The following is a 12,053-nucleotide window of genomic DNA, read 5'->3' on the forward strand; positions in this document are numbered from 1 at the left end:
TCTCCATCTTAAGCCGGAATCATTCCCCTGGCATTCTCACCAAGGATCCCTGCTCAGAAGATGCTGTGCTTGCTGGCGTCTTTCTTCAGTAAACCAAAGAGCCAAGTATTCCTCCTCCCCTGAAGAGGGGCTCAGAGAAAAGAAATACAGCTAAAATATAATCCAATGCAAAAAATCACCCAGATACCAATTTCACACTTAAGAGTTCACCTTGTCAGCTATTGTTCATGTGTAGATCCAAGCAAGACAGTGATGAGTCACAGTTCAATCAATTTTTTTAAATGCTATATAGATAATTCTCCATGCCAACAAGGTCTAGAGGCAATACAGAGAGAATATACTCTTGCCCACTAAGGACCTAGGGCCACAACCTTGCTTTTTCTCTCTCATAAGCCTCAGTAATCAGTCTGGACCTCAAAATTCTAATGCCTGAGATGGTCTCTGGAGAAACCACTGCCACCAAGCCCCACAGCTGCGACCTGTGCTCCCCCTTCACCTCCACCCGTGGTGAATCTGAACGCAAGTCTAGGTGTACCCTTTAGCTCCCAACAGATATCAAATTCAACAAATTTTTATTGAGTGTCTACAAGAAATATTGTGCTATGATAAATGCCAATATGAACTGCAATAAGATCTCGTCAGTGACTGTAAAGAGTTTACAACCTACCAGGCAGATAAGACTTCAGCCCAAATAATAATTAGAGCCAAAGGTTCTATGAACAGCAAGTATTTTGTGAATGGCAGACCAGGAGAGGCCAACTGTCCGACCAACAACGAGGTGTAAGGAAATTTGTTTCTGACAAAACAGTGTTTAGAGAAACTTCAATTCTGCATCAAAAAAAAATAAGTATTCATTTCTCTGGAAAACAAGTCTTGGGCCAGCATTCCTGAGAGTAACAATCAGCTGCATTTATTTAGTAAGGACACTAATGGGCCACATACCCGCACACCTGCTGGCTAATCGAGGTCCTCTTCCTCATGTGCAGAATCTGCCTGAGAAACATCTGTCACCTCCAGTGAAGATGTTACCCACAGCCAGTGGTGAGCTGAGCCAATCAGGTAAAGCAAGAATAGTGCATCAGAAAATGCAGACCCTAACCAAACCTAGAGGAATAGAAGAGCATGGTTTATGAAGACTCATACTATGGAGAGAGAGAGAGAGAGAGAGAGAGAGAGAGAGAGAGAGAGAGAACACTACATACAAGAAGTCAAAACCATCTTCAGAAAGTAAAGGTGTAAGACACAGCACCCTGAGAGCCAAAAAGCCTCATGTTATCTGATTCACGACCTATCAGGCAGTTAACTCGAGGGTTATATAAATCTTCCCCACCCTCCATGCCGGGGATCTAACCCAGGTCTCAACCACACATAGCTTGGGACTGCTACTGAGTCCAAAGGTTCTAACAAATCCCAGTGCCAAAACCTTCAGGAACATTAATCTAGGGGGGATCTGTAAGACTGATTGCTATAGAAACAGAAGAACTAGATGCAGAGTATCTATCAACAAGTATCTCGTTGTTCATTTACTTTAAGTTGTGCTCTAATAATCAAAAGGCCCACCAGGACTGAAGCTACCAAGATTTGTTTTCTGTAACACCAACATCCCTTAAAGGAGGGAACTTGAGAATCTTTTTTTCCTACCAAAATCTTAGTGTGGCTGAAAAGGAGACATACTGGGTGTGATGTAACAGTTTTATTTATGCAGTCTCACATGTGGTTGGGGGGTGGGGGGGAGGCTCTGGGAGGAGGTCCACAACCTTCTCATAACGGGTGTACCCCTAAATATGGGATATACTTCATTAAACCCAAAAGACAAATTTATCACGTAGCAGCAGCACTCCAATGGCACCAGTTATGCAGCTGGTGGAACTTACAAAGGGAATGTGAGCAGGGCACAGCACCAGCCATAGCTGGGCCTCCCACAAATCTGGCATAAAGGGATCCACCCCTGCAGAGCAGAGACGCTACAGCCACTTCTGGCTTTGCTATCAGAAATGTGGCCTTGCAGAGCCTCAGGTGTGAGCAGACAGAAGTGGGACCAGAAGTTCTGATCACCTAGTCTCACTTTTCAATTAAAAAAAAAACTCACAAACGCATCCTTTTGAAGCGTCCTTGCTGTTCATAGCACTTTCCCAACCTACAGCTTCACAGGTCCCTTCCCCCTTTCTGTTATGAAAGACGAACACATCTTAGACCCTACCTCCTGCAAGTGGCTCTTCTAAGAAGAGAACGTGTTAGTGTCTCGGAGCCACTCTGCAGCCCTCCCCAATCTGCTCCCCTCGGACCCTCATGTCCCCAGGCACAAGGGACCCCCACAGAGCAAAGGTCTCATCCTTCAACATTCATAGGGGATAAGAAGTTCCGGGAATGGATGCCCAAGGCTGGTGACATGAAAACATGAGTGAAATCTTCTCAGTGAAAACCATGCTCTATGGAGGCAGGAAACAGACATCTGCTTCTGTAGTATTTATAAGAAGTCGGGCAAAAGTTCTGTAAGCAAGGGACACATTAATCTAGTGGATAAATTTGGAATCCTCAGTTCCCCCCAAGCTTTGTAAAGGTCCACCAGTGACCCTGGGGTCAGCTCAGCATTTTCCTTTCCTGCACCTCCACCTTTCACCCCTCAACTCCTACAAATGCCCATTTTCAGATTTGTTTCTTGGGAAACCCACAAGAGACTGTGCCTATTAAAAGCTTTAAATGAAAGCTTCAAAATTACTCTGCGCTTACAAGTGAAGATGCCTATTGGCGGCCTCTTGTGAATACTTCTTTGAATGTGCCACTCACCAGCATCTGTGCCCACTTTAGCCAAGGATCAACAGTTAGTGGTACAGTAAGCAATTTCCTCGTCCAACACACAGGAATTATTGTCGACTTCCAGTGAAAATCATTTCATATGCCCCATGCCCATACCTAAGGGCCCTGAGGAAGGCCGCCACCTAAAGAAAATTGACTCTTCTAATACAGCCCCATAAAAAGTGCTCCTGGGCATCAGAACACACTGACCAGACTCCAAGCCTGTTCTCGGCAGGAGCAGGTGAGGCTGTCATAGAGATGAGCAAATTCCGTGCCGGTGACTCTTGATTCTGGAGAAATTGGCCCTCCAAATCTGATTGCTTCCCCTGACTACAACAAACACACATTCAAACATAAGAATAAACCAAAAGCCCTTCCCTCCATCGGAATCATCATACACCCTTCTGTTCATCCCTGTCTACAAATTTCCTGAGACTTGGAAAAGATCATGGCATTTTCCAATTCTTTAAACGCTCATTTCTGACAATTCACTCTCAAACAGCAATCAGCAAAAACACAAGTACGAAGACTTCAAGTTTACACAAATGTGCAAAAAGATGTATTCTTAAAAGACGCTATGAACACTCACCTCTGGGCATATAATGAACACGGTCTGTTGTTCTTAAAATTATTGGAAAGGAAAATGTGGAGCAAATATCCTTCTAAGTTATAAAAGGGCAATATATGACAAAACACCTACTTGCCTCCTCCCCCAAAAAGAGGAGGATAAGGGAAATGAAGGAGCTGTTTTGGGGGACTGGGACTTTTCTTAAAAGCAAATACATCTGAACAAACAACAGCTTAGCTTACTGTATTAGCATCTCTTTCCTTGTTCACACAAACACAATCACACATTTAAGGGACAAAAGAACAATAACCTTTCTGAGGAACCAGGTGGTCCTTGGGTGTTCTCTGGAGTCCCTGAATCAGCTTCTACTAGAATTCACAGGGATCTTCTATTTTTCCTCACTAAAATCCCATCTGCTATTCACTAATGTCTCTGCCATCTCTTGATGCCTGTGCAAAGCCCAAGCATCCCCAACCGCGAAAGCTGACAGAAAATGCCAAGCTAATTGCATTTGCCACAATGTCTTGTAACAAATGGACTAAGTGCAGAGATTATAAAGTAGTATCACACATTCTCAATGTTAAATTCTCTCTCAGGCTTCAAATATTCAAATGCATCTATTTGGTTGATCCTCTCTTCCTTTTCTAGCAAGGAAAGGCTTTAAAAATGATTGCTCAAGTGCAGTGAAGGAACACAGCTCTGTGGTGTGAAATCAAAATCGAAAATTGAATTTTCCCACAAGTTTTCCTGTCTGCCTTACTACAGTGGAGGCACGTGAGTCTCTGTCAAAGCATTTTGAGGAAACAGTTTTAAAAGTTCAACCTCCTGGTAGAAAGTTAAGTCACTAACTTTATTACCGAGCTTATCGGCTTGGGATCTCGTTCTATCATTTTTCCCCCATTGGGCTTTTTAAAGTTTATTATGCCACGAGGGCCCAGTTGAAGCCAAAAGGCAAGCTGTTCTTTCACCGATACTCGCCTTATCCTGAAACACTGGTGACTTGACACCCGTCTGTACTGTCGTTGCCCAGGCTGGGGTAATTGCTCTGGTTCTGGTTGCTGAAATGGCTGAGAGACACCAAATCACACCCACGCAGTACTTCAGCACACATCTGACATGGACTCTCTTCTGCTAGTAAACAAGGAACTACTTCTTACAGTAGCAAAATGCACGGAATGAGACAAAGCCTCCCACTTCCATCTTTCAACATATTAAAACTATACTGGGTCAAATGGAAAACTGGCTGTGAAAATGCTGAGCCGCAGATAGTTCGGTTTTTACTTTTCTAAAAAATAAAAAACAAACCCCCCCCCCCAAAATTTTTTTTTCCACCAAGATCTCTGAAGATGAGACTTTGTCTTTTCCACAAGGCCCTTGTGGACTTCGTACCTGTGCGTCCTTCCCCCTCCCCGCTGCTTCCAGAGAGGTCACCTTCTGAGCCCAGTGACAACACTGACAGTACCTATGAGGTGTGAGCCTGTACTCCAAGTAAATCACTCTCAACGGTGATCTGAAATCATACCTAGAGTCAATCTCCAGCATCTCCTTTGGGATTCTCACGAGATGGAGAAACCAAGGCAACGCCACATTTCCTTCTAGGTGCACCAGGTCCCTCGTGTGCTAGAAAGACACAGAGACACTCAACTGCCATCTCGGCAAGAAACCAAATGGCATGGCTACTCCAAGCCCTGCAAGAGCTCAGCCACACAGAGGCAGCAGCAAGGAGCTCTTTGCCAACCCCCTAGAGAACACGTCACCCACCAGCTTTCATCATCATTCCTTTCCCACACTTCCCTTCCCGGGCTGCAGTGACCAGGGTTGGCCTGCGGTGGTTGCAGCTCTTGAAAACATTTTATCTGTAGCACTTGCGTGGGGTCTCACACTGTAGTGGTGGAGCCAGGGACCGCAAACAGCAGTGCCACTGGGATGACACTCAACACATACGCTAGTGTGGGCAGTGCCGGAGGACCAACCATGTGGGATGCCTGCATGCACGTGCTCTCTGGCAACCCACCCTACCCACTGCAGTCTTGCTCCTAGCCCCAGCATTTCTTCTGTAAGGTGGTGTGGTGCCCGGAGGCATCGCGCTGGGTTTTGAATACCTATCTTGCCAAGCATGTGGCCACGTGTTCAGACCCCCAGGACCGCCACAAGCACATAGTGCAACCCTGGCAGCTCTGCTGTCTGGGATCCCCGGCACAAGTGACATCCAACAGCACCACAGCAGGCTGCAGCCCCCTGGCAGACACACAACTAAAAAGGACCTGGAGCCAACTTGTTCATGCATCGCAAACACAGACAAAACTGGCATCACAAGCCTTCTGCAGTTTGGTCATGTATTGCAAACACAGACAAGACCGGCATCACAAGCCCTCTGCAGTTAGAAACGAATTCGGTTCCATGTCCCAGCATACAGAAAATCAAACAAAGCAAAGTTGGATGTGTTTAGGTGACCAGACCTCGCCTGTGCGATTCTAGTGTTCAGGCTTGTTGCCTTTTCTTCCTCCACACTCCCCCCGACACTGGTTCTGAAAAACTGTCGAAGCAAATAAAAGGGGCTCCACTCCCCAGTAAAGTCGGTAAGGTCACCCCAGCATGACGCTTCAAAAGTCTGCAGCCAAACTCAACCGTGATCAATAAGCCAAAGCAGGTTTGGATTTGGTTAGGTTTAAGCTTGCACATGCACAAAGAGAAAACCACCCACTCTCAAACCCGAAGAACTGCTGCAGAAAGCACCTGCACAAACTCGTCAGGGTGGTTTATAAGGTCACAAAAACCTCAGAAAAGATCTTTTATTCCTAGGGGTATGAGACAAGTGGTAGGCCTGTCACACTGCTGGTGTCAATATTTATCCAAGGCCTAGGTATTCACCATGGTATAAACCAGGTACTTTTTTTTTGTTGTTTTTCAATTCACCCATTCACATCGTTTGCCACTGCAAAGCCCCAAAACAGAGATTCATTTACAGCTTGAATTTCTTTTCTTCCATCTCCATATAGGAGGCCGGCTGCAGGGCCCATGGGCTATGGCACCAATAATCCCAGCAGTTTGAGAATAAAGCTCTCAATGTATTTCAGAACTGCCAATATCAAATGGCCTTGCATCAGAGAACAATAAAGAATCAGGGAAGGAAAACAAAGCACTGCTCTCTCCCTTCCTGCCGCACGCATGCTCTTGCATGGAAGTGCGCAAAGCGAGACATTGCAGGAAAGTAACTGAACCCGAGAACCACGCCCAGACAGTTCCAAGTGTGACTTACTCACACTGCAAGATTAGTCCAGCAGCCAATACCCAAAGGTATGCGAAGCAGGAACACGTGTGCTATTCAGTAACCCTATTTGGTCAACTCCCGTTCTCCCAAACTCCCTCCTACTCCCCTCTCCCCCATAACTGTGTAGACATAATCGCCCTTCCAGGTAAAGGGTTAAATTGTGACTTCAGAGGGGGCAGAGAGCTTCAGCTTCATGTACAGAAGGCCCAGATTCCATCTCCTGCACCACATGGTCTCCCACACACAACCCAGAGCACCTCTGGATGTGACTCCAGAACCTAAATAATAATAATAGTAGTAGTAACTTCATTAACATTAATATCAACTTTCATAGGTCCTGTGGTCCCTGAAAATAGCTGGGTATCGTGGGAGCCAGATCACAAATGGCTACTCTCCATCCCTCAGAGCCCACAAATCTTTCAGTCACAAATGCCAAACCTCAGCGGCTGTATGGGGTGAGGGAGGCTAATTTCAGCTTTTCAAGGCAAAGTCAGTCTCTCTCTCTCTCTCTCTCTCTCTCTCTCTCTGTCACATGGAAAAGACTGCTGGAAGTGACATCAAACAGTATTTTCATTTTTTCTCTTTTCTTTGCAGCAACTCCTGGAGGTTGCACACTTGGTGGGGTATGAGTCCCACACTTGGTTGTGGAGACCTGGGGGTGATGTTTTTATGCTGCTTGGAATCCCAGGGCAGGAGTAGTCCACACTCTAATGGAACTCTTGGTGTCAGCTCTGACAGACAGACAAACAGACCCTCGAACACAGAGCCATTTGTCTCCAGCATTTGCTTTCCGGAGACATCAAAGACATCTGTCTCCACAAATGCTTCTGTCAGTTTCTTATGCCTCAATCTCCTTCTCTGCGCCCCCTGCACAGAGTTCTGGGTGGGTCTACTGAGCCCTGACAAGCAATCTGGGTACTCTGGAAAGCAGCACAGTAGGGCTCATCAGACCGAAACCGGCCCACAGGCTGCATGCCACTTCAGCTCCTTCCTGACCAAGTGACAAGCTGTGACAGATCAAGCATAACTGGTCTGAGGGGGCCAACACTCCCACCTGGACGAAAGCAGGAAAGCCCTGAGCCAAAAATCGCAGCAACTGACGGTGTGGTCCTTTTTTTCTTACATATAAATATACACGACACTTAATGCAGCCAGTATTTCCTCACACATGCTGCAGTTAATAATTCACAAAGCAACGGACACTCATCAAGGATCAGAAAATTTCAAGGTGGATTGTGCAAACACTCCTGTTCCTGCTCTTACTTAACAGCTGGTTTATTTAACTGATGGCTTTGGTGCCATTCGTGGCCCTTCCAAACACTCCCGGTGGAGTGGGACACACCTCTGCCCAGGGAGGGGCCCTGGGCCTCTTCCGGTCATGTGAAACACTGAAGTCATTCTAGTAGGGTGAAACAGAATCAAATCAGTCTCACGATGCCCAGCTGGCCCCTCCAAATGGACAATCCCTATAAGAGAGCAGCAGGGCAGCTGAAGAGCACCAGTCTGGAGGCCAGAACCCAGACCCTATTCATTCCACTCTGGCCAAGATGCTTGGCCAACACTCGTCACTCCGCCAAAGTAAGGCCCACTTCTTCACCCCCTGAACCGGACTCTGTGCTGCTCATTATCGTTCTCACTTAACTTCATACTTGTTGGCTTGCTCTCTCTCGCTCTCTCTCTCACTCACTCTCTCTCTCTCTTTTCCTGCCAAGGCATCCTGGCCTCTCATGTTTTCTAGAGAAGTTACAACCTGAGCCAGAACTTCAAAATCCTGAGTGTCAGGGTAAGGAATCTAATTATGTCATCTCCGCTCACTACTGAGTGTCTCCACAGACTGCAGAGCATCAGGACCCTAGTTGGTAGCGGTGGTGTTCTTTCATTCAAATAAGACTAAAACTCTGGGGAATGAGGCGTCTATTAAGTCAGGAAGGTTTGATAAGCCTGATCCACAGCCTGAGCTTATCAACACACAACAGCAGCAAGGTCCACACAAGCCTTGGCAAAAGACGTCACACATTAACCACCATTTCACCTTTCAAGGAAGAGCCTACCTACCACACCCACTGTCTTGACACCCTTCACATCTGCCTCTGAAAGGGTTTTCTGGACACTGATAATAGGGAATGTGAAATACATGGACATGAGCCCATTATTTACAGTTTCTGTTCCATTAACTGGTTTCACTGGGTGTAGCTGGTCCTTCACAAGCATCTAGTTAAACCCAGAAGGGCAGGCAATAACAACAAACCCAAAAGTAAGAGGATCAAACTGAGGTCGTTTCTACAGGGATGGGAGGCACAGGAGGCCAATTCCCCAGGGACTTGGGGACAGAATGTCTGGGAGAACAGAGCACAGCAGAGAAGCCAGCCTTTGGTCACTCATATTCGCCGCGAAAATGGAGGGACACAAAGATGCTCGTTGTGCACCTGCAACAAGCCAGCCCTGGTGGGCTACAGAGCCACTACCCGGGGGGAGTATCCAAGCTACGAGCAAAGACACACATTGCAAGCACCGGGAGATGGAGACCTGTTTCAGCACTACCTTGAACAAGACCACAGCCACCTCGCGGGTCGTCCTGGGAAAGCCCTCTGAGGAAATGTTTAACCTGAGAGCAAAAGGTAAAGGTAAAGGCCCTCCCGTTGATCGTCGATTTGCTCGAGCGGGCCCAGTAACGTCTCCATTGGAGACTTTGTTGTTACTGTGGCTGGCATTTCGAATACTCTCGGTAGCTTGCCGGGCTCTCCGAGAGGGGCGGAGGAATCGAACTCGGGTCGGCCATGTTGGCCGCTTGTAAGGCGAACGCCCGACCCGCTGTGCTATCGCCCGCTGTGCTATCGCTCCAGCCCTGAGAGCAAAGGATAACAAATCATGCCCGAGAGGCACAAGCACAGACAGAGGCAAAGTCTCAGCAGGCATCGGCACTGCCTAAGCGTGGAACACCCAGGTTCAGAAAGAGCGAGTATCCAGTGAACGCCGAGGAAGGCAGGAGGCAGGGGACTGGAGCTCAGAACACCAGGACTCGTAGCTGAGGTCACAGGAGTCCACAGGGGGGCAGGTCTCACCCCAGAGACTACAAAGCAACATGCCCCAGAGTTGACAGAAATGCAGCTTCCCGGCCCGTGGCACCATAAACTCAAACTCCAAGGCCAACAATGAAGGACTCAGAAAATACCTCCTGGTGACCTGGCTGCCTGGAGCTGGCTACGACTGAACTCTACCCTGTGTTTATCATAGAAACCTATAATAAATTTATAAATCAGGAACAGTAGGAGACGAACACAACAATTTTTAAAATGATTTTTTTAATGCTGTGTGGGGAGGGGAGTGACATGGCGGGCAGGAGGGTCCAAGTATCCCAGAGCTCATCTTTTCCAATTGCACCTGACCACAGATAACTGAAACCACAGAAAGCCAAACTGGATGCGGGGTCAACCAGAAGTCTCACTTGTTTACAACATCAGCTCACTGGCCAGTCGATGTGAGGCTGCCAGTGTCTGCCTACAGCTGAACCGCCTATAGCTATGCCTCCTCTCAAGCTCCCCACAGACATGTGGAAGCCCCACCCCACTCTGCCCATCCAGAATGAGACTAACCAGTAGGAAACCTAAAACCAGAAGCACTGGTTCTCTCCACCCAGGTTCAAGGCTCGAAAGTCTGCAGAGACTCAGCACTCTGCCCTCCCCTACAAAGCCCCCACCCCCAGTAATTCAACAAGCTACTCTCCCTCAGGCTTCCTGCTTCCTGGCCCATGAAAGGCCACCAGGGCCAGAGTTTTCAATTAGCTGTGTCAGCCCACCACCCCGAAGCTGCCCAAGTTCAGAATGTCTTCCCTCCCACCAGCTTCCGGTCTCCACCAAGCACTTCACACCTTCCTATTGTAAACCTGTCCAAAGCAATTACCCTGCTGGTGTTTGGACAGCCTCAGCTCTGCATTTCTAATTTATAGCTGCAAAGCTCTGTCCCACAAAGGCAGGCTTGCCCTGGAGCAGAGGAAATGCTGAGAAAATGCTCAGACCTGGCAATAGCTGCAGACACACAGTGAATTTCGTCAGGGGTTACAGGAGGGCAAATTCTCCCATGCTTGTAGTAGCTAACACTGTGATGATGAGCTTCCTCCTGCAAACCCCCTGTCACCACCCCTCCCCCACCAACGCCATCCGGCTATCCATGCCCCAAATCAGAAATCTAAATCACTGCAACGAAACTGTAGTTCTATTCTGCGTGACTCCTCATTCACCTGGGATTACAAAGAGGAAAGTAAGGCAGGCAGGTATTGTCCACTGTGTATCTACCTGAAGACCCTGAAAGTCCTAAACATCTTTTGAAAAGAAATTATTGTGGAGTTCATGCCAAATTCAATCAGCCTAATCAGTGGCTGAATAAATAGCAGTACTCCTACATAAAAAAGAAAAGAAAAGAAAAGAAAAATATTTTTTTTCTCCTCTAAACACATAAACCTGAATCCCTTTCCAGGGAATAACACAAACCACTGAAACCTATATAAGCTATTTCTTGGTTTTGAGGCTGAGGAAAAAGGACAGGAGTTACGTCTGATCCCCCTGGCACCATATGGTCCCTGTACAGCACTAGATGGCCTGAAGAGACATTTGTCTCAAGATATGAGTGACCAGGAAGCACAAGAAAAGACGACCATCAGCACCAAGCATAGGTAACAGGCAATCAAAAGCACGAGTTATCGACCACTTCAGCCCCATGAAGACTAGGAGACAAGAACACGTGCTGATGAGCCTGTGAAGAAACAAAAACCTCCCTAAGCTGTAAGCAGAGTGGAAACAGCACATGCACCACTCTCAAAGATAGTCTGGCAGACCCTCAGAGAGGAGGTTCGACACAGATTAGCCGTATGAGCAAGCAATTGCACTCGTATGTATAAAACATACATTTGCACAAAAGGTGCGTACTCAAATGCTTGTAGCACTAGTCTCATTTTTCTTTTGTTTGGGGGTCTAACTTGGTGCTTAGGGAATTATGTGATGCTAGGCCTCACATCAAGCATACAATCTAGTTCTTTGAGTTATCTCCTGGACCTATCATTATTGATACCTGTCAAAAAAGTGGCAACAACTTTGATCATTAAAATAAAATTAATCTATCCAGAGTGGAGTATTATTCAGCCACCAAAAATGAGAAACGTGTTACTGATAGATGCTACAATACAGAAGAACCATGGAAAGAAAATTACTCCAGGGCCGGAACAATAGCACAACGGTAGCACGCAGTTGGGTTCGATTCCCAGCATCCCATATGGTCCCCCGAGCACCACCTGGAGTAATTCCTGAGTGCAGGGCCAGGAATAAGCCCTGAGCATCCCCGGGAGTGACCCAAAAAGAAAAAAAAAAAATCACTCCAAGTGAAACCAGAGAGATCACATATTGTATGACTTCACTTATTTAAGTA

The 12,053-nt window shown here is 47.0% G+C and overlaps 1 protein-coding gene across 1 annotated transcript in view; it reads right to left on the bottom strand.

Moving 5' to 3' along the window:
* The window catches only part of LRIG1 (leucine rich repeats and immunoglobulin like domains 1), a 108,316-nt gene that overhangs the window by 75,749 nt on the left and 20,514 nt on the right, over positions 1–12,053 (bottom strand). The gene's annotated exons all lie outside the window — the stretch shown is intronic.

Source organism: Sorex fumeus, unplaced genomic scaffold (assembly GCF_029834395.1).
Source record: "Sorex fumeus unplaced genomic scaffold, SorFum_2.1 ptg000002l, whole genome shotgun sequence".
Lineage (NCBI taxonomy): Eukaryota > Metazoa > Chordata > Mammalia > Eulipotyphla > Soricidae > Sorex > Sorex fumeus.